Source organism: Ovis aries, chromosome 3 (assembly GCF_016772045.2).
Source record: "Ovis aries strain OAR_USU_Benz2616 breed Rambouillet chromosome 3, ARS-UI_Ramb_v3.0, whole genome shotgun sequence".
NCBI lineage: Eukaryota > Metazoa > Chordata > Mammalia > Artiodactyla > Bovidae > Ovis > Ovis aries.
Window position 1 is genome coordinate 130,271,820 of NC_056056.1, and position 22,638 is coordinate 130,294,457.

Here is a 22,638-nt window from a genome sequence, read left to right on the forward strand (position 1 = left end):
CACATCTGAGCGACTGGACTCACTGACTGACTGACTGATCCCAACTTCAGAGATGCTGCAACACATGCAGAAAAAAGTATGTTTTAAAGTGGTGAAATTTGGTAATAACAACGATAACTAAATACACAGAACCCTTGGATAAATCTTGGATAAAGTGTTAGTTGCTCAGTCGTGTCCGACTCTTTGCGACCCCATGGACCGTAGCCCGCCAGGCTCCTCTGTCCATGGCAAGAGTATCGGAGTGGATTGCCATTTCCTTCTCCAGGGGCTCTTCCCGACCCAGTGATCAAACATGGGTCTCCTACATTTCAGGCAGATTCTTTATCATCTGAGCTACCAGGGAAGTCCACCTACATGATAAGTCCTGTTCTAAATGTTTCACATGTATTAGTTTATTTAATTCTAACAATCTGAGGTAGTATGATGTAGTGTTAACACACTAACATCCACAGGTATAACTGAGAGAGGGGATCCCGCTGCTCACTGCACAAGAGCCGATAAAGCGGCCAGGTTGGTGGAAAGGAAAGTTTGCATTATTTCGAACGCCAGCAGTTGGGGTGGGGGTGGGGAGGGCAGATGTCTGTCCAGAGGCTAACTCTTCCCCCACTGACAGTCAGTGGCCTAGAGCTTTTATAGGCTGTGGGAAGGGGCTACATGCAGAAATAACACAGTCATCTCTGATAGTCATCTTGAAATTGGTCATCCGTGGTCTGAGCAGCAGCATCTTGATTGCTTTGAGTACAGTTAGCCTTTAGTTCCAAGGCGGGTTTGTTTCCATTTCTTTGAGGCCAGTTCTCAGAATTTGGCAGCTTATGTCCTGACTACAGTCTGCTCATCATGTAGCTAGCTCTTCCACCTGCCAGGGGTTTCGGTATCTGCAAAGCGGCTCACAGGGTATGGCTCAGAATATCACCTGTGTGCCTTGAGAAGGAACTAGAGTGCCTTGACTCTGCTTAATGACTAAACTGTTATTATTTGGTTTCCTTTGACTGTTTCCCTTTGTTTCTGCATTTTCTCACTTCTCTGATTAAACTTATTCTTTGGCTAGTTTTTCAACAGACAAAAGGTAGGCAGAGGACATGGGGGCAAGGGTCACAGGGTTTTGCGCTACTTCATAGGTAGCCAAACAGGTGACTTGAACATGTTAGTTGCTCAGTCCTGTCAGACTCTTTGTGACCCCATGGACTGCAGCACACCAGGCTCCTCTGTCCATGGAATTCTCCAGGCAAGAATAGACTGGAGTGGGTTGCCATTCCCTTCTCCAGGGGATCTTCCTGACCTCGGGATTGAACCCAGGTCTCCTGCATTGCAGGCAGATTCTTTTCCGTCTGAGGCCTAATGTAAATTCAAATGAAAGATTTTGTCTTAACTGATAGTTTTATGTTTTAATCAAAGCAACAAGTAAAATTGTGTGAGAAAGTATTGCTCTGATGTTTTGTTTCAGGAGACTAATTTGTCAACTGCAACCTTCTCTTGGGCTCAAAACTTCATTCTTAGTTTTGTTTCAATCCCTACCATTTAAAAAAGTCATTCTTTTTTATCTTTATTCTATAAAACTTAAAAAGACCTTGAGCCAAAAGCGAGAAACATTTTAATTCCCTACCTCCATTGCGGGTTGTGTGCACTGGAAAGCAGTGTTACTCAGCAGTTCTCTAAAGATATTGCTGGTGTGGAGGGGCTCTGCTGTAACCTGAATAAACCCCGGGGTTCCTGTGGCCAATCTAAACACAGGGAGCATTCAAGAAACACAGTCCAATAATGAGGTGTGATTGCTGTCTTTCTCCTTCTTGCATTTCTCAAAAAACATTGAGATCTAATTCATAGTTTCACAAAATGATTCCTTAAATTTTTATTTTCCTCATTCTTCTCCTTCTAAAATTGCCTTGTATCTCAAAGCTTCCCAAGACCTCTCCTCTCCCATTCTTTATATTCTGCTCCCCTCTTGGTCTTCACTTTTCTTCCTCTCCTCCTTTATTTCCATTATTTTAAGTTCCTTTCAAGAAAGTTCTAGCCCTGATGGCAATCATTTCTTCCAGTCCATTCTTATGAGTAGTTTGATTTATGTAGGAAGAACCATGAGGTATGAATATCAAATTAAGGGAGAGATGCTGAATAAACTTAGTAAGGTTTTCATAGAGGTGACAGGTCAGGAAAGAGGCATGACATTTCCTTCTGTATTAATGATATTTTGCTTCTTCCTAAGCAAATGTAATGGGGTCATTTATATTGATAAGCACTGGGTACCTCTTCAAGATTACGATACATTAGCATCTAAAGACACTGAGAAGACTTGCAGTAAGGAGTTTTATTTATCTTTGATTAATCTATTATTTTGCAAATGTATGTAAAAATGAATCTTTTTAAAGATTCACTCCACTTCCTCCCAAATACACATATAGTAATCCATGAAATGCCATTTGGATAAAGTAGCCTTAAATTACGAAAGCTGTAACAAAAGCAATTAGAGGCAGACTTGGAATGTCAATGTGGAATTGTAGGATAGATGTTTCCCTGGGGACAGCCATAGTTTGAATGTGACCTGCGCCTCTCACACAACATGGAGAGCAGCGTCACCTTGCCTCCCATCTTGCCATTATAATGAGATAACTTAGCCAGAGTAGCCACTGACTGAGTTTGTCTGCTCAATATTTACATAGGCACTAACTGGTTCTGGAGAGCAGTTGTCCTTGACTCTGATTTTGCCAAGATGTTCTGTTCTATTACCTCCCTGGGTATCTTGATTTACCTTGGATGCTAGCCAGACCCTAGAGCTAATGTTGGATATTAGCCCATTAGCTCATTAGCTAGTAAATAAATTTAGTGTCCCTGGGTGTGGAGTGTATGATTAGATTGTAGATGGGCTTGTCCATCACTAGAGGTAATAAGTACCTGGGTGTCTGAGCAAGTTCCCATGTGGGATTGTCTGGAAAGGATTGGGAAATAGAACCTGAAGCCACAGGCACTCACTTAGCCATCCAAAGCATGGCACAGATTCAGAAGTAGGGGCAACAGCTGATGGATAATTTTCAAACTGGTGAAGTTTTTGCTGGATCGGATCACATTGGAAATCTTCTTACACAAAGGCGCAGAGGATTCAATGTTAATTAAAAAGAAAAACAATAGATAAACAATTCTTAGGCAATTTAAGAAGCAGATTTGAATAATGATTCTTATTGCCTACTTTCCTTTGAACTATTGTAATTTAGAGCACTGCTAGAGGCCGAGGTCCACTCCCGTAACACTGCTTGAGGCTTCTAATTTGTCTGAGATTTGCACCAAGTCAGTATACACGACTGTATTCACTAACATTGTCATCTGAAACTCTTTGGAAGTCATTGGATATCTTAAAGAAATTCACATCCAAGAAGTTATTCACCTTAGGCAAAATTTGGAAAAAAACACGTGTCCAAAAACAGGGTACTGTATTGGTTTACTATATTATATCCATTTACGGTAATCATCAGTGCCATCCACAGAACGTTTCTGGTTTTTCCGCTGTACACATGGCAGGATTACGTTTCTTGTTAAGTGAGGCCTTGTGACTAGCTTTAGCCAAGGACATGTAAACAACAAAGAGGCAAGTAGCATGATGCTTCCGGACAGAAACTTTGAAGACCATCGTGTAGTTTTCCATAGACACTTTCCCTTCTGCCTGGTTATGGCATGGGAACAATATGAAACACAGCCCCTGGGTGACCCACAATAGATACGCAGAGTGAGCCAGAAACTAAAAATTGTTGTTTTAAGTCACTGAGATTTAGGGAATGTTTGTTACTGCAGCTTAATTTGGCCTATTCTGGCTGATACCATGCAATGGAACACTAAACAGTTCATGAAAAAATCATAGGGTATGAAAATATTCGATTATAGGAAAATATACAGAGAGTATATTAAGTAAAATATTAATTTTAACAGACTTTTGTTCGATCATTGCAAATACATATGAAATAGGGATTCCTGGGGTAGATTGGATCTTCAGAATTTGAAGTTGGAAAATATCCCATTAAAATGGTGCCTTTGGAGGGGAGATGAAAAGGTGACCTTTGCATTCAGCTGCTTCTTCGGGAACACTTAGATTTGGATCTCCAAGGCAAATATTCCTTTTCCTTAGGAGAAACAAATCATGCCCTCTTTCTGGGATCAGGAGAGGGTACTGGACCTCTCCTCCAAGGTGTGGTGAAACTGATGATTCTTAGTATTGGGGAATGAGCCCACAGAGGGGTCATCTGGTGACCAGACAGGAACCATTCTGGCCACGGCCTCTGAACCCAGACCTCAAGCTGAGACTCTAACTAGCACCAGTTGACCCAGGAATTGGAGGGCCCGTCTTGCAGTTTGAAGGAAACAGCCAAGGAATGAGTGTTTCCCTCCCTTAGGCTCCCTGTGGACATGTAAAATCTGTCAACTACAAAGGCTATCTGGCTGCATCAGGGCCCCCGAGGGAGAGTTCAGTCCGAGAAAAAAAGAATGGAGGACCCTCAGCAAGGGTCACATTCAAAGTAATTGAGAGGTCCATGAAGATACAGGCAGCACTTGACATCCAGGGGAGGTGCATTCATCCCTTTCTCTAGGGGAAAATTCTCAGCTCTCAAACTGCTCTGAGACTGTTGTCACGGTGACAAGGCAGGAGGAAGCGGGTGTGTGGCTGGGCTGCACCCTGTCTCACACTTTTGCTCTCTCTGAAGACGAAAGAGGATGACAAATGAGAAGGGCTCACCGCAGGATGCTCTTTTCTGAGGACATGAACAGTCCCAACAGGATACGAGAGGCTGCAATTAATAGTGTCAGATGTAACCTTTGTTCTGATATGAAATGTCTGCACGACAACACCACCTAAGACCTAGTGCTGTCTCTACAAGAAAGCTTTTGTCCTCAAGAGCAGAAGTCACCACTTACTCCATCATCTCAGAGGACAGTGATCCTTCTAAGCCAGCCTGTCAGCCCCCCAGTTTAAACAGGGGGTTTCCAGGTTGTCTCCCAGCTATTAACAAATGAGCCCTTTCTATATTGCTGCCCCCAAACCTACTGCCATGCTGATGCGAATGACACTTCTGGTCAAATTAAAATGTCATTAAAAATGTCAAATAATTACCTCAAAGCTGCGGCTATGAAGCAAAAATAAAACACAGGTCGGAGACTTTGTGTGAATAAAAGGTTCATGTGAACAGTGAAGGTGAGGAACACGTACGTGTGTGCGTGTGTGTATTTAATAGAGAAATATCCACTCAAGAGAGCACTGACAGTAGCTCTAATAGCTTATATATGGCAGTGGGAGTGGAAATTCACATTTTCGTGGGTTTTTTTCTTTATCCTTCTTCACAAATGACATTTTTTTCAAACATCTGTGAGCAAAAAGGGGAGGGGCAGACATCAGTGTTAAGTGCTTGGAAGAGGAATCACAGAGAAATGCTACCCATTTCACTGGTCTCGGCTCTGTGAAAGATTACAGGCTTTGGACTACTTCTGGCCACAGTTGAGTATGAAAGTGGGAGCGGAGTCCTTAAGTGGACTGGGCATTTATGCATTAGGTGATTTGCCTTAAGTCAGAAAGTCTAGACTCTCCCTCCCCAGTGGAAATGTCAGAAATACAGCATATTATGACAAACTTCAGGACTCTTTTGAAACAGGAAAAATGAAGCCATTTGGGTGACCGCTGAAGCGAGTGGGCCCCACAGGTCTTGATTAAGGCACCTAAAGCAAAGGGAAAGTGTGGTGATTTGGCCTGTGGTTCCACAGTGCCCGGGAGTTGCTGATGGCTCAGACAGTAAAGAATCCAGCTGCAATGCAAGAGACCTGGGTTGGATCCCTGGGTTGGGAAGATCCCCTGAGGAAGGGAACAGTTACCCATTCCAGTATTCTGGCCTGGAGAATTCCATGAACAGAGGAGCCTGGCAAGCTACAGTCCATGGGGTCACAAAGAGTCGGACGTGATTGAGTGACTTTCACTTCCACAGTGCCCGGGTCTCACCTGGCTGGGTGAAGGCAGCCTCAGCTGGCAGGGAGTTCAGGACTTCAGCTAGATCTGAGTACCACCAATTTCCTACCTGGGAACAGTCCTTTAATCTCTCTCTGCCTTAGCCCCTTCATCTAGTAAGCAGACATAATCATTTTAACAGCCAGAATAGCTCACAGGTACTGACTGCCTCTGTGCCTGGCCCCAGAATGAATGCTTGATTCATTCACTCTTCTTGGCAACCAATGAGGCAGGTAGTCTTGGTATATTTCACTGATTCTAAGACCTTGAGAACCCCATGAACAGTAGGAAAAGGCAAAATGATAGGATATTGAAAGAGGAACTCCCCAGGTCAGTAGGTGCCCAATATGCTACTGGAGATCAGAGAAGAAATAACTCTAGAAAGAATGAAGAGATGGAGCCAAAGCAAAAACAATACCCAGTTGTGGATGTGACTAGTGATAGAAGCAAGGTCCGATGCTATAAAGAGCAATATTGCACAGGAACCTGGAATGTAGGTGCATGAATCAAGGCAAATTGGAAGTGATCAAACAAGAGATGGCAAGAGTGAATGTCAACATTCTAGGAATCAGTGAACTAACATGGACTGGAATGGGTGAATTTAACTCAGGTGACCATTATATCTACTACTGTGGGCAGGAATCCCTCAGAAGAAATGGAGTAGCCATCATGGTCAACAAAAGAGTCTGAAATGCAGTACTTGGATGCAATCTCAAAAACTACAGAATGATCTCTGTTCATCTCCAAGGCAAACCATTCAATATCACAGTCTATGCCCCAACCAGTAATGCTGAAGAAGCTGACGTTGAACGGTTCTATGAGGACCTACAAGACCTTTTAGAACTAACACCCAAAAAAGATGTCCTTTTCATTATAGGGGACTGGAATGCAAAAGTAGGAAGTCAAGAAACACCTGGAGTAACAGGCAAATTTGGCCTTGGAATGAGGAATGAAGCAGGGCAAAGACTAACAGAGTTTTGCCAAGAAAATGCACTGGTCATAGCAAACACCCTCTTCCAACAACACAAGAGAAGACTCTACACATGGACATCACCAGATGGTCAACATTGAAATCAGATTGATTATATTCTTTGCAGCCAAAGATGGAGAAGCTCTATACAGTCAGCAAAAACAAGACCAGGAGCTGACTGTGGCCCAGATCATGAACTCCTTATTACCAAATTCAGACTTAAATTGAAGAAAGTAGGAAAACCTCTAGACCATTCAGCTATGACCTAAATCAAATCCCTTATGATTATGCAGTGGAAGTGAGAAATAGATTTAAAGGCCTAGATCTGATAGATAGAGTGCCTGACGAACTATGGACAGAGGTTCATGACATTGTACAGGAGACAGGGATCAAGATCATCCCCATGGAAAAGAAATGCAAAAAAGCAAAATGGTTGTTTGAGGAGGCCTTACAAATAGCTGTGAAAAGAAGAGAGGCGAAAAGCAGAGGAGAAAAGGAAAGATATAAGCATCTGAATGCAGAGTTCCAAAGAAAACCAAGAAGAGATAAGAAAGCCTTCTTCAGTGATGAATGCAAAGAAATAGAGGGAAAGAACAGAATGGGAAAGACTAGAGATCTCTTCAAGACAATTAGAGATACCAAGGAACATTTCATGCAAAGATGTGCTCGATAAAGGACAGAAATGGTATGGACCTAACAGAGGCAGAAGATATTAAGAAGAGGTGGCAAGAATACACAGAACTGTACAAAAAAGATCTTCATGACCCGGATAATCACGATGGTGTGATCACTAATCTAGAGCCAAACATCCTGGAATGTGAAGTCAAGTGGGCCTTAGAAAGCATCACTACACAAAAAGCTAGTGGAGGTGATGGAATTCCAACTGAGCTGTTTCAAATCCTGAAAGATGATGCTGTGAAAGTGCTGCACTCAATATGCCAGCAAATTTGGAAAACTCAGCAGTGGCCACAGTTGAAAAGGTCAATTTTCATTCCAATCCCAAAGAAAGGCAATGCCAATGAATGCTCAAACTACCACACAATTGCACTCATCTCACATGCTAGTAAAGTAATGCTCAAAATTCTCCAAGCCAGGTTTCAGAAATTCGTGAACCATGAGCTCCCTGATGTTCAAGCTGGTTTTAGAAAAGGCAGAGGAACCAGAGATCAAATTGCCAACATCCGCTGGATCATGGAAAAAGCAAGAGAATTCCAGAAAAATATCTATTTCTGCTTTATTGACTATGCCAAAGCCTTTGACTGTGTGGATCACAATAAACTGTGGGAAATTCTGAGAGAGATGGGAATACCAGACCACCTCACCTGCTTATTGAGAAATCTGTATGCAGGTCAGGAAGCAACAGTTAGAACTGGACATGGAACAACAGACTGGTTCCAAATAGGAAAAGGAGTACGTCAAGGCTGTATGTTGTCACCCTGCTTATTTAACTTCTATGCAGAGTACATCATGAGAAACGCTGGACTGGAAGAAACACAAGCTGGAATCAAGATTGCCGGGAGAAATATCAATAACCTCAGATATGCAGATGACACTACCCTTATGGCAGAAAGTGAAGAACTAAAGAGCCTCTTGATGAAAGTGAAAGAGGAGAGTGAAAAAGTTGGCTTAAAGCTCAACATTCAGAAAACGAAGATCAGGGCATCTGGTCCCATCACTTCATGGGAAATAGATGGGGAAACAGTGGAAACAGTGTCAGACTTTATTTTTTGGGGCTCCAAAATCACTGCAGATGGTGACTGCAGCCATGAAATTAAAAGACGCTTACTCCTTGGAAGAAAAGTTATGACCAACCTAGATAGTATATTCAAAAGCAGAGACATTACTTTGCCGACTAAGGTCCGTCTAGTCAAGGCTATGGTTTTTCCTGTGGTCATGTATGGATGTGAGAGTTGGACTGTGAAGAAAGCTGAGTACCAAAGAATTGATGCTTTTGAACTGTGGTGTTGGAGAAGACTCTTGAGAGTCCCTTGGACTACAAAGAGATCAGCCAGTCCATTCTGAAGGAGGTCAACCCTGGGATTTCTTTGGAAGGAATGATGCTAAAGCTGAAACTCCAATACTTTGGCCACCTTATGCAAAGACTTGGCTCATTGGAAAAGACTCTGATGCTGGGAGGGATTGGGGGCAGGTGGAGAAGGGGACGACAGAGGATGAGATGGCTGGATGGCATCACTGACTCGATGAACTTGAATCTGAGTGAACTCCAGGAGTTGGTGATGGACAGGGAGGCCTGGCGTGCTGTGATTCATGGGGTCACAAAGAGTCGGACACGACTGAGTAACTGAATTGAACTGAAGATGTTTATTTTTTCTTTCATGTTTTAATATTGCCTGTTATCAGAATGCATCACATAATTGATAAGAGAGCATATATTTCGTGGCTTAATTTATATTTTTAATTCTTTCTTACTTGCATGGACATTGGTAGTATCTTGGATTCTTTGAGGAAATTGAGGCCCAGAGAGTGTAAATAACTCATCTAAGATCCTAAGCTAGAAAGTGTAGAGCTAGGGGCTTCCCGGGTGGTGCTAGTGGTAAATAACCCACCTGCCAATGCAGGAGACTTAAGAGATGCTGGTTCCATCTCTGGGTCAGGAAAATCCCCTGGCAAAAGGGCATGGCAACCCACTCCAGTATTCTTGCCTGGAGAATTCCATTGACAGAGGAGCCTGGCGGGCTAAGGTCCATTGGGTCGCACGAAGTCAGACATGAAAGAAGCGACTTAGCACACACACAGCACAGGACTTGAATCCAGGCTGTTTCTAAAGTTGACTTTCTTGTAAGGAGCTGGAGCTCCTGGTTTCTCCACTTACCCACTGTGTGATCTTGGGCAAGTTCTTAACCTCTCTGTACCTCAAGTTTTTCATCTGTAAAATGGTGATGATAATAATAGTGGTGCTTCACAGGATTGTAATGATGATTAGGCAATTCCACATACATAAAGCTCTTAAAATAGTGCTTGATGTGGTGAGTTTTCAATAAAATTTAGCTATTATTAGCTTTGATTATTATAAAGCAAAAACTAGCATCACTTGTTAGGAAGAGAGGCAGTTAGAAAAAAGAAGGATATCCAATTGCTTTTATTTTTATTTTTTATTTTTTTGGACAAATTTAGGACTGAATTAAAATTATGTAAATTGTTGAAAAAAAAAAAAGAAAAAAGAAGGATGTAACTAGTAAAAGAAGAACACGTTTATCAGTGTGTCCCTGAAATCCTCTCAGATAGACATGTTTACTGTAACTGGGGAAATGCTTTTGTGTTCTAAAACTGAGACAGCAAGTAAAAGTGAAATGGGAGAATGGGTTGAGGGGGCTGGTCCTTAGAGGTCAGGGAGAAGGGGGAGGTGAGTCAGACGGCTTGCCTGGGAAGTGGGGATAGCATCAGGGCCAGGTCAGGCGTGGGCACAGCTATGTGCAGGGCACGGTGTGTGGGGACTGAGCCCCTGACCAGAACGAAAGAGCGTTTTCAAGCTGCAGGTTACTATTCACTATTAAGTCAGGGAGAAGGAAATGGCAACCCACTCCAGTGTTCTTGCCTGGAGAATCCCAGGGACGGTGGAGCCTGGTGGGCTGCCGTCTCTGGGGTCGCACAGAGTCAGACACGACTGAAGCGACTTAGCAGCAGCAGCAGCAGTAAGTCAGGGGATCCATGTGGCGGGTCTCAACCCACATGTTCAGAGTGCAAGAAACGGGAAGAGAGGTGAACACAAGGAAAGCAGGTATCATGCGTAATGACAATAGACACTGGTTTTAGAGACTTGCATTTCAGTTAAGAAGGAATAGCTGTGTGTGATGTGTTGTGATGTAAAACGTATTTCTCTCTGAGGCTCTCAGTTCAAATGTTTGAAAGCTACGGAATTAAGGATATGAGATTAGATGTTGGCTGAAAAAGAAATACATGGAATGTGTTTAGTGTGTTTTAATATTAACAACCAAAGACCCTGCTCCTTCTGAAAACACTCGGGGATTCCAATATAGCTGAAGGGCCCTATAAAAGAGTCCCCCGCTTTGTGTCTCTGCCTTGAGGAACCTTACCACCCCTCCCCCTTCCTGGAGGACTCTGCCTCTCCTCTCTTCAGACTTTTGGCTTTGGACTCAGTTCCTGCCTCTGCCTCCCACGTCCTTTCCCATGTCATACTCCAAACCTAAACCTTCCCCAGGACAAGGCCATTTTTTGTTGATCCATGGAGCCCAGGACCTCCACACAGGATGCTTGGTCACCATAGGAGGCTAAGCTGCACCCTTTTAAGTTTTTTGTCAATATTATTGACATGTAAACAGCAAAGACATGGAAAAGTCATACTCCTCAGGAGTGATATTAACTTAGACCCCCTGGGGGCCCCCAGTCTGATCAGCTTGATTTAGCATTCAGATCAGGGGGTAGAAGGGAGCGGATCCTAAACCAAGAACCATCTCTTAGATTAGAACCAGGTAAAGAAGCTGAAACTCCAATACTTTGGCCATCTGATGCAAAGAACTGACTCATTTGAAAAGACCCTGATACTGGGAAAGATTGAAGGCAGGAGGAGAAGGGGACGACAGAGGATGAGATGGTTGGATGGCATCACCAACTCAATGGACATGAGTTTGGGTAAACTCCAGGAGTTGGTGATGGACAGGGAGGCCTGGCGTGCTACAGTCCATGGGGTCGCAAAGAGTCGGACACCACTGAGCAACTGAACTGAAAACAGCTATGGAAGCATAGATCTAGCCTAGTTTATACTAAACAGTGACCAATCACAAGTAATAAACTTTTCTTCTGCCATAGGAATTATATTAACATTGTTTTAAATATACACATGCAAAGTTTAGCATAACATGGGATGAAAAGGCCTGTAACATTTTGGGAGGCTCTTTTATTGGATCATAGCGCAAGGCCAAGTGCAAATGGTGTGAAGTTACTGTCAACAAGATATGGGGCATGGAATCAACCATTCCCTCCTTCCCTCTTAAGGCTACTATTCAAGCTACAAGAATTTGTGTGTTTTCTAAATTATTTTTACCTACCAGATAAAACAATTACTGGGAAATTAATTATCAGTCAACCTCATTGGGAGGTCCCGTAAGAAAAAGCAACGAAAACTTGTCTATGTGAAATTGGAAGTTGTCAGACTGTCTTACAAAAGGTGAGTGAAATACAGGTATTGATAGATTCAGATTAGTTCATTAAAATCCTCCCAAGATTAAAGAAAGTGCAAAACTTGGACATCACTTCCAAAACGTGGACAAAGACTTCACATGTAAGAATTGCCACGTGGAGGCATTTAACAGGCAGCCACTGTTTGTCAGTTCACGTAGTCTATAATTCAATTAGACATTATTATTAATGATTTCTTTTTGGTCACTCTTATACAATTAACCTTTTTCCATTAACTGTTTATCCTTCCAATTAATATGAAACAGGAAAAAAACTAACTTCTAGAACATATCCCTTGCCTTTTATTAAGAGAAAATTATTTCTTAGATTAAGTATTTACAAGTTAACCTATGCCCATAGGAACCTAACTATTGTGTAAACTGAGAAATTACTGTATTGCTTCTTAAGTCTTGAGAGAAATCCAGGTAGAATTCGGCAGCAGGCAGGAGAAAAGTGTGGCTTGATCCCTGGGTTCTTAAGGGATAAAGGGCAAGCTGGTCCAGCCTGAGGAGCTGAGCTGAGAGGAGACTCATGTTTCTTCATTGACATTCCTCAGATGCATTTCTGGAACACCTCATTTGTAAGCTGCTTTAACCCTGTGGCTTCCCTGGTGGTTCCGATGGTAAAGAATCTGCCTGAAATCCAGGAGACCTGGGCTCAATCCCTGGGTCAAAAAGATCCCCTGGAGAAGGAAGCGACAGGTTTTTACTGTTTATGAATAATAAATGAGGTTTTCCTACTTAGGCATGCAGCTTTAAGCACTTGTCTAATTTCTTCCTCCCCAAAGTGAAGAAAAGTCTACTGTATTTTCCTGCTGATATAAATTGAATATATTCATTACTAAAAACAACAATAAAAATATCAAAACAGTGCCTTGAGGAGAAAAGTAAAAGTTACCTGAAATCCACCTTTCTGAGAGAGAAACATCTCAGTGACCATCTTTTCCCATAACTCTTTATGCATTATGTACACATAGGTGTAAGTATGTAAGCACACATACATGATACATACGTTTTAAGAGAGCATTTTTAAGGGGTCAGTGATATACAATTCTCTGTATCTTAATAGCATATAATGGAAATTTTCCAGGTCAAGTGGTATAGATCATTCATTTTTAACTCTTGCATAATATCCTACTATATGGATTTTCACAGTTCATTCAGCTATTCTTTTATTAATGGACTTTTCATTTACTACCAGCTTTTTATTATTAAAAATAATGCTGTAATAATTGTCCTCAAATATACATATCTAGATACTAGGACATTTATTTCTGTACTCTAGAATCCCAGGAGTGGGACTGCTGGGTTGAACTGTATCTGCATTTAAATTGTCAATAGAGATCCTGAATTGCATTGCCTTTCCTCGTTCCCACCAGTCATGGGTGAGATCGCCCTGCCTGGCCCCCCATCTCTGCTAATAAGAGGAGCTATTACACGTTTATGTTTGCCACTCGGATGGGTGGCATCATGGCAATTCAAACTGTCATTTCTCTGTCTGTAGGGGAAGGTTGGACATTTTAGTGTACTTGTTTTTCTGTCAATTGCCTATTCAAACCCCAACCCCAATTTTGCTATTGAGTTAATTGTCCTTATCTAACTAAATTGTGAGTGAACTTTCTGTATAGTATTCAGTTCAGTTCAGTCCAGTTGTTCAGTCATGTCTGACTCCTTGCGACCCCATGGACCACAGCACGCCAGGCCTCCCTGTCCATCACCAACGCCCAGAGTTTACCCAAATTCATGTCCATTGAGTCAGTGATGCCATCCAGCCATCTCATCCTCTGTCGTCCCCTTCTCCTCCTGCCTCTAATCTTTCCCAGCATCAGAGTCTTTTCAAATGAGCCAGTTTTTCCCATCAGGTGGCCAAAGTATTGGAGTTTCAGCTTCAACATCAGTCCTTCCAATGAACACCCAGGACTGATCTCCTTTAGTATGGACTGGTTGGATCTCCTTGCAGTCCAAGGGACTCTCAAGAGTCTTCTCCAACACCACAGTTCAAAAGCATCAGTTCTTCAGTGCTCAGCTTTCTTTATGGTCCAACTCTCACATCCATACATGACTACTAGAAATATCATAGCCTTGACTAGATGGACCTTTGTTGGCAACGTAATGTCTCTGCTTTTTTTTATGCTGTCTAGGCTGGTCATAACTTTCCTTCCAAGGAGTAAGCGTCTTTTAATTTCATGGCTGCAATCAACATCTTCAGTGATTTTGGAGCCCAAAAAAATAAAGTCTGTCACTGTTTCCACTGTTTCCCAATCTATTTGCCAGGAAGTGATGAGAGCAATGGCAACCCACTCCAGTACTCTTGCCTGGAAAATCCCATGGGCAGTGGAGCCTGGTAGGCTGCTGTCCATGGGGTCGCTAAGAGTCAGACACGACTGAGCAACTTCACTTTCACTTTTCACTTTCCTGCATTGGAGAAGGAAATGGCAACCCACTCCAGTGTTCTTGCCTGGAGAATCCCAGGGATGAGGGAGCCTGGTGGACTGCCGTCTCTGGGATCACACAGAGTTGGACACAACTGAAACGACTTAGCAGCAGCAGCAGCAGATGAGACCAGAAGCCATGATCTCTGTTTTCTGAATGTTGAGCTTCAAGCCAACATTTTCACTCTCCTCTTTCACTTCCATCAAGAGGCTTTTAGTTCCTCTTCACTTTCTGCCATAAGGGTGGTGTCATCTGCATATCTGAGGTTACTAATATTTCTCCCGGCAATCTTGATTCCAGCTTGTGCTTCTTCCAGCCCAGCGTTTCTCATGACGCTTTCTAAATAAATTATGTAGACATGAACAGAATAGAAAATGCCCTACGTACAAAAATCGAAGCCAAACAAACTGTTTCCACTGTTTCCCCATCTATTTGCCATGAAGTGATGGGACCGGATGCCATGATCTTCGTTTTCTGAATATTGGGCTTTAGGCCAACTTTTTCACTCTCCTCTTTTACTTTCATCAAGAGGCTTTTAGTTCTTCCTCACTTTCTGCCATAAAAGTGGTGTCATCTGCATATCTGAGGTTATTAATATTTCTCCCAGCAATCTTGATTCCAGCTTGTGCTTCTTCCAGCCGAGTGTTTCTCATGATGTACCCTGCATATAAGTTAAATAAGCAGGGTGACAATATACAGCCTTGACGTACTCCTTTTCCTGTTTGGAACCAGTCTATTGTTCCATGTCCTGTTCTAACTGTTGCTTCCTGACCTGCATACAGATATCTCAAGAGACAGGTTAGGTGGTCTGGTATTCCCATCTCTTTCAGAATTTTCCACAATTTATTGTGATCCACACAGTCAAAGGCTTGGCATAGTCAATAAAGCAGAAATAGATGTTTTTCTGGAACTCTCTTGCTTTTTCAATGATGCAGTGGATGTTGGCAATTTGATCTCTGGTTCCTCTGCCTTTTCTAAAACCAGCTTGAACTTAAGGAAGTTCACAGTTCACATATTTCTGAAACCTGGCTTGGAGAATTTTGAGCATTACTTTACTAGCATGTGAGATGAGTGCAATTGTGCGGTAGTTTGAGCATTCATTGGCATTGCCTTTCTTTGGGATTGGAATGAAAACTGACCTTTTCCAGTCCTGTGGCCACTGCTGAGTTTTCCAAATTTGCTAGCATACTGAGTGCAGCACTTTCACAGCATCATCTTTCAGGATTTGACGTAGCTCAATTGGAATTCCATTACCTCCACTAGCTTTGTTCGTAGTGATGCTTTCTAAGGCCCACTTGGCTTCACATTCCAAGATGTCTGGCACTAGATAAGTGATCGCACCATCATGATTATTCGAGTTGTGAAGATCTTTTTTGTACAGTTCTTCTGTGTATTCTTGCCACCTCTTCTTAATATCTTCTGCTCCTGTTAGGTCCATACCATTTCTGTCCTTTATCGAGCCCATCTTTGCACGAAATGTTCCTTGGTAGCTCTAATTTTCTTGAGATCTCTAGTCTTTCCCATTCTCTTCTTTTCCTCTATTTCTTTGCATTGATAGCTGAGGAAGGCTTTCTTATCTCTTCTTGCTATTCTTTGGAACTCTGCATTCAGATGCTTATATCTTTCCTTTTCTCCTCTGCTTTTCACTTCCCTTCCTTTCACAGCTATTTGTAAGACCTCCCCAGACAACCATTTTGCTTTTTTGCCTTTCTTTTCCACGGGGATGGTCTTGATCCCTGTCTCCTGTACAATGTCATGAACCTCATTCCATAGTTCATCAGGCACTCTATCTATCAGATCTAGGCCCTTAAATCTATTTCTCACTTCCACTGTATAATCATAAGGGATTTGATTTAGGTCATACCTGAATGGTCTAGCGGTTTTCCCTATTTTCTTCAATTTGAGTCTGAATTTGGTAATAAGGAGTTCATGATCTGAGCCACAGTCAGCTCCTGGTCTTATTTTTGTTGACTGTATAGAGCTTCTCCATCTTTGGCTGCAAAGAATATAATCAATCTGATTTCAATGTTGACCATCTGGTGATGTCCACGTGTAGAGTCTTCTCTTGTGTTGTTGGAAGAGGGTGTTTGCTATGACCAGTGCATTTTCGTGGCCAAACTCTATTAGTCTTTGGCCTGCTTCATTCTGCATTTCAAGGCCAAATTTGCCTGTTACTCCAGGTGTTTCTTGATTTCCTACTTTTGCATTCCAGTCCCCTATAATGAAAAGAACATCTTTTTTGGGTGTTAGTTCTAAAACGTCTTGTAGGTCTTCATAGAACCGTTCAACTTCAGCTTCTTCAGCATTACTGGTTGGGGCATAGACTTGGATTACAGTGATATTGAATGGTTTGCCTTGGAGATGAACAGAGATCATTCTGTCATTTTTGAGATTGCATCCAGGTACTGCATTTCAGACTCTTTTGTTGACCATGATGGCTACTCCATTTCTTCTGAGGGATTCCTGCCCGCAGTAGTAGATATAATGGTCACCTGAGTTAAATTCACCCATTCCAGTCCATGTTTACTGATTTTTAGAATGTCAACATTCACTCTTGCCATCTCTTGTTTGACCACTTCCAATTGGCTTTGATTCATGGACCTGACATTCCACGTTCCTATGCAAGATTGCTCTTTACAGCATTGGAGCTTGCTTCTATCACCAGTCACATCCATAACTGGGTATTGCTTTTGCTTTGGCTCCATCCCTTCATTCTTTCTGGAGTTATTTCTCCACTGATCTCCAGTAGCATATTGGGCACCTACTGACCTGGGGAGTTCCTCTTTCAGTATCCTATCATTTTGCCTTCTCTTACTGTTCATGGGGTTCTCAAGGCAAGAATACTGAAGTGGCTTGCCATTCCCTTCTCCAGTGGACCACATTCTGTCAGACCTCTCCACTATGTCCCACCCATCTTGGGTTGCCCCGCTGGCATGGCTTGGTTTCATTGAGTTAGACGAGGCTGTGGTCCTAGTGTGATTAGATTGACTAGTTTTCTGTGAGTATGGTTTCAGTGTGTCTGCCCTTTGATGCCCTCTTGCAACACCTACCATCTTACTTGGGTTTCTCTTACCTTGGACGTGGAGTATCTCTTCACGGCTGCTCCAGCAAAGCGCAGCCACTGCTCCTTACCTTGGATGAGCGGTATCTCCTCACCACCGCCCTTCCTGACCTTCAATGTGGGATGGCTCCTCTAGGCCCTCCTGGGCCCACACAGCCGCCGCTCCTTGGACATGGGGTTGTTACTCCTGGCAGTGGCCCCTGGCCTCAGGCGTGGTTTTGCTCCTCCAGGCCACCACCCCTGGCCTCAGGCACTGTTCCTGGCCTCGGCCACCACCCCCGACCTCGGACGCGGGTTAGCTCCTCTCATCTGTTACTGTACCGTCGCGGCCTGGCACTCTCGGCCGCTGCCCCTGACCTCGGACGTGGGGTAGCTCCTCTCGCCAGTTGCAGCGTCCTTTAATTCGCTGATTCCTAGAATGTCGACATTCACTCTTGCCATCTCTTGTTTGACCACGTCCAGTTTGCCTTGATTTATGGACCTAACATTCCAGGTTCCTGTGCAAAATTGCTCTTTACAGCATCGGACCTTGCTTCTATCACCAGTCACATCCACAACTGGGTATTGTTTTTGCTTTGGCTCCATCCCTTCATTCTTTCTGGAGTTATTTCTCCACTGATCTCCAGTAGCATATTGGGCACCTAACAACCCGGGGAGTTCCTCTTTCAGCATCCTATTATTACTACCATAAACCACACACACACATATCTGAGTTCTATATAAATTTTACTGACTTTTTGGTAGAGTCCTATGCCACAGCTGTAACTTTTTAATTATTATTATGGCTTCTTAAGTAGTTTTAATTTAGAGTTTTAATACCACCATTCTTTATTCATTAATTTAAGAATATTTTGTCCAATTAAAAATAACGTTGGGAGTCTATTGGAGTGGTACCAAATTTTTATCTGTTTAGGAGAAAAGATTTATATATATATATATAATAATAAGCATTCCTTTCCAAGAACACAGTGTAGATTTCTATTCATTCAGATCTAATCTTTGCCCTCCAGTAGGGTTTTATTTTTTATATAGATCCAGTTTTTTTCTTGCACAATTTCTGTCTATTTTATAATTTTTCTCACTATTATGAGTGGATTATTTTTCTCATTTCCATTTTTGTATGGGTGTTGCTCATATAGAAAAAGCTAATTATTTTATGTCTTTTATCTTGTATCCACCCAGTTTATTGAATTCTTTATTACTTCTACTTGTTTTTTTGTTAGAGCTGCTTGGTGATAGAAGTATGAAGTGATATTATCAGCAAAGCATTTTACCTCTTTTTTCCCATATTTATATAGTGAATTTATGCTTATTGCATTTACTAGACTCTCCAAACAGTATTAAATAATAGTAGTGATAGTAGGCATTCCTGTCTTGTTCTTGATTTTAATGGAAACCACTTTAGCCGTATAAATACAAATGCATTAGCCCCATATTATTAGTTAATTATGCTGCAGTAACAAAACAACTCTAAAATACCAGGGCCTCATGACTACACAAGTTTATTTTTAGCTCACATAACATATTGGGTGCTAGTTGGTTGTGGTTCTGTGGCATGAGTCTTTTTTTTTTTTTCAGTGGCGAGGGGTAGAGAGAATCTGAACAAAATATAGAGTATGTATCTGGGATCATTCTTTCTGTAACAGAAAGAAAAGAGCAATGCCAAACCATGAAACGGTTCTTTTTTAAAAAGTTTTTCATTGAACAATAATTGCTTTACAATGTTATGATATATATATAGTCTGCTTAGTTGCTCAGCCATGTCTGACTCTTTGTGACCCCGTGGACTGTAGCCCTCCAGGCTCCTCTGTCCATGGGGATTCTCCAGGCAGGAATACTGGAGTGGGTTGCCGTGCCCTCCTCCTGGGGATCTTCCCAATCCAGGGATCAAACCCAGGTCTCCCGCATTGCAGGCAGATTCTTTACCGTCTGGGCCACCGGGGAAGCCTACACAGATAGACACAGACACACACACACACTCCCTTCCTCTTGAGCCTCCCTGCCACCTACCCACCATCCCACCCCTCTAGGTCATCACAGAGCACCAGGCTGGGCTCCCTGTGTTATAGAGAAGCTTCCCACTAGCTGCCTATTTACACATGAGAGTGTATATGTCAGTGCTACTCTCTCGGTATTTCCCATCTCCTTCCCCGCTGTGCCCACAAGTCCGTTCTGTACGTCTGTGCCTCTGTTCCTGCCCTGCAAATAGGTGCATCAGTGCCATCTTTCCAACTTCCGTGCGCCCATGCTCAGGCATGTCTGACTCTTTGCAACCCTGAGCACTGGAGCCTGCCAGGCTCCTCTCTCCATGGAATTTTCTGGGCAGGAATACTGGAGTGGCTTGCCATTAACTACTCCAGGGGATCCTCCCAACCCAGGGACTGGACCCCCATCTCCTGTGTCTCCTGCATTGGCAGGTGGATTCTTTACCATACGCATTGAAAAAAAGTGAAAGTTGTTCAGTTGTGTCTGCCTCTTTGTGACGCCGTGGACTGTAGTCCATGGAATTCTCCAGGCCAGAATACTGGAGTGGGTAGCCTTTCCCTTCTCCAGGGGATCTTCTCAACCCTAGAATTGAACCCAAGTCTCCCACATTGCGGGAGGATTCTTTACCAGCTGAGCTACAAGGGAAGCCCAAGAATACTGGAGTGGGTAGCCTTTCCCTTCTCCAGCAGATCTTCCCAACCCAGGAATCAAACCAGGGTCTCCTGCATTGCAGGCTGATTCTTTACCAACTGAGCTATCAGGGAAGCCCACCATATGCATTAATATACAAAATTTGTTTTCCTCTTACTTCATTCCATGTAATACCCTCTAGGTTCATCCACCTCAGTTCAAATGACTCATATTTAATGAAATCATTCTTAATGTTTCTGCTCAGAAATGACATGTATCATTTCTACTTACCTTCACAGGCCACAGAAAAGTCGCAAGATCGAGCTTAATGTCAATGTCATGAAAAAGAATAATCCAAACAGGGAGAGCAGCAAATAATTGGAAACAATAATACAATCTACCATATCTACCCCAGGTCTGAAATATTTTCTTTCCTTCCTTTCGTTCACAAAATAAACATGTCCATTCTTCCCCCAAAGTTCTATCTAATTATGAGTGATAAGTCTATTCATTTATAGTAGTCTCTATGTCATATTCGGATGTGACTCCTCTTGATCTTGAAGCCTAGAAACTATTTTAAAAAACTACCCTCTCTCTCTCTCCATATAAATATGTATACCCTCAATGCCTCCAACATACAACAATAGAAACAGACATGGTACACCTTCTATTTACACTCCCATTGAAAGGTGGGAAGATACATCAGTCACTGATCATAGCAATTCTGAAACCTCACCCAGGAAATGCTGTCAGGACCTCAAATCCTGGGTAAAGGAAAAATTCTTTTTTTTTTAAGTATTTTTTTATTGAATAGAAGATTCTTTAAATTCTTCAAATTACTGTTTTCATCAGAAAATACCCAGAAGTAGAATCACTGAATCATATGGTAGTTCTGTATAAAAAGTTCATAATATTTTCCAAACTGGTTACACTAATTTTGGAGAAGGAAAGGGCAACCCACTCCAGGATTCATGCCTGGGAAATCTCATGAACCTTCCAGGCTATAGTCCATAGAGTCACAAAAGAGTTGGACATGATTTAGCAACAGAATTTCACTTTCACGCCAATTTATATTTCTACCAACATTTCTCCTCATCCTTGCCAACACTTGTTATATAGTTGTCCTTTTTACAATAGCCATTCTGAGAGGTGTGGGTAATATCTCATTATAGTTTTGATTTGATTTCCCTGATAAGTGATGTTGAGCATCTTTGCATGAGTCTGTTGGCCATCTGTATGTCTTTGGAAAAATATCCATTCAGGTACTCTGCTCATTTTGTAATCAACTAGTTTGGTTTTTTTGTTTTTGTTCTGAGCTGTACAAGTTCTTTGTATATTTGGATATTAATCTCTTTTTGAATATGTTGTTTGCAAATGTTTTCCTCCCATTTAGAAGGCTGCCTTTTTGTTTTGCTGATTCTTGCCTCCTGTATCATAGATTAATGGACCACATATGTGTGTGTTCATTTTTGGTCTCTTATGCTGTCTGGTATTCCCATCTCTTTCAGAATTTTCCACAGTTTATTGTGATCCACACAATCAAAGGCTTTGACATAGTCAATAAAGCAGAAATAGATGTTTTTCTGGAACTCTCTTGCTTTTTCCATGATCCAGTGGATGTTGGCAATTTGATCTCTGGTTCCTCTGCCTTTTCTAAAACCAGCTTGAACGTCAGGGAGTTCACGGTTCACGTATTGCTGAAACCTGGCTTGGAGAATTTTGAGCATTACTTTACTAGCATGTGAGATGAGTGCAATTGTGCGGTAGTTTGAGCATTCTTTGGCATTGCCTTTCTTTGGGATTGGAATGAAAACTGACCTTTTCCAGTCCTGTGGCCACTGCTGAGTTTTCCAAATTTGCTGGCATACTGAGTGCAGGACTTTCACAGCATCATCTTTCAGGATTTGAAACAGCTAAATTGGAATTCCATCACCTCCACTAGCTTTGTTCGTAGTGATGCTTTCTAAGGCCCACTTGACTTCACATTCCAGGATGTCTGGTTCTAGCTTAGTGGTCACATCATCATGATTATCTGGGTCATGAAGATCTTTTTTGTACAGTTCTTCTGTGTATTCTTGCCACCTCTTCATAATATCTTCTGCTTCTGTTAGGTCCATACCATTTCTGTCCTTTATCAAGCCCATCTGTGCATGAAATGTTCCCTTGATATCTCTGATTTTCTTGAAGAGATCTCTAGTCTTTCCCAATCTGTTGTTTTCCTCTATTTCTTTGCATTGATCGCTGAAGAAGGCTTTCTTATCTCTTCTTGCTATTCTTTGGAACTCTGCATTTAGATGCCTATATCTTTCCTTTGCTTTTCACATCTCTTCTCTTCACAGCTATTTGTAAGGCCTCCCAGACAGCCATTTTGCTTTTTTGCATTTCTTTTCACAATAAACTGTGGAAAATTCTGAAAGAGATGGGAATA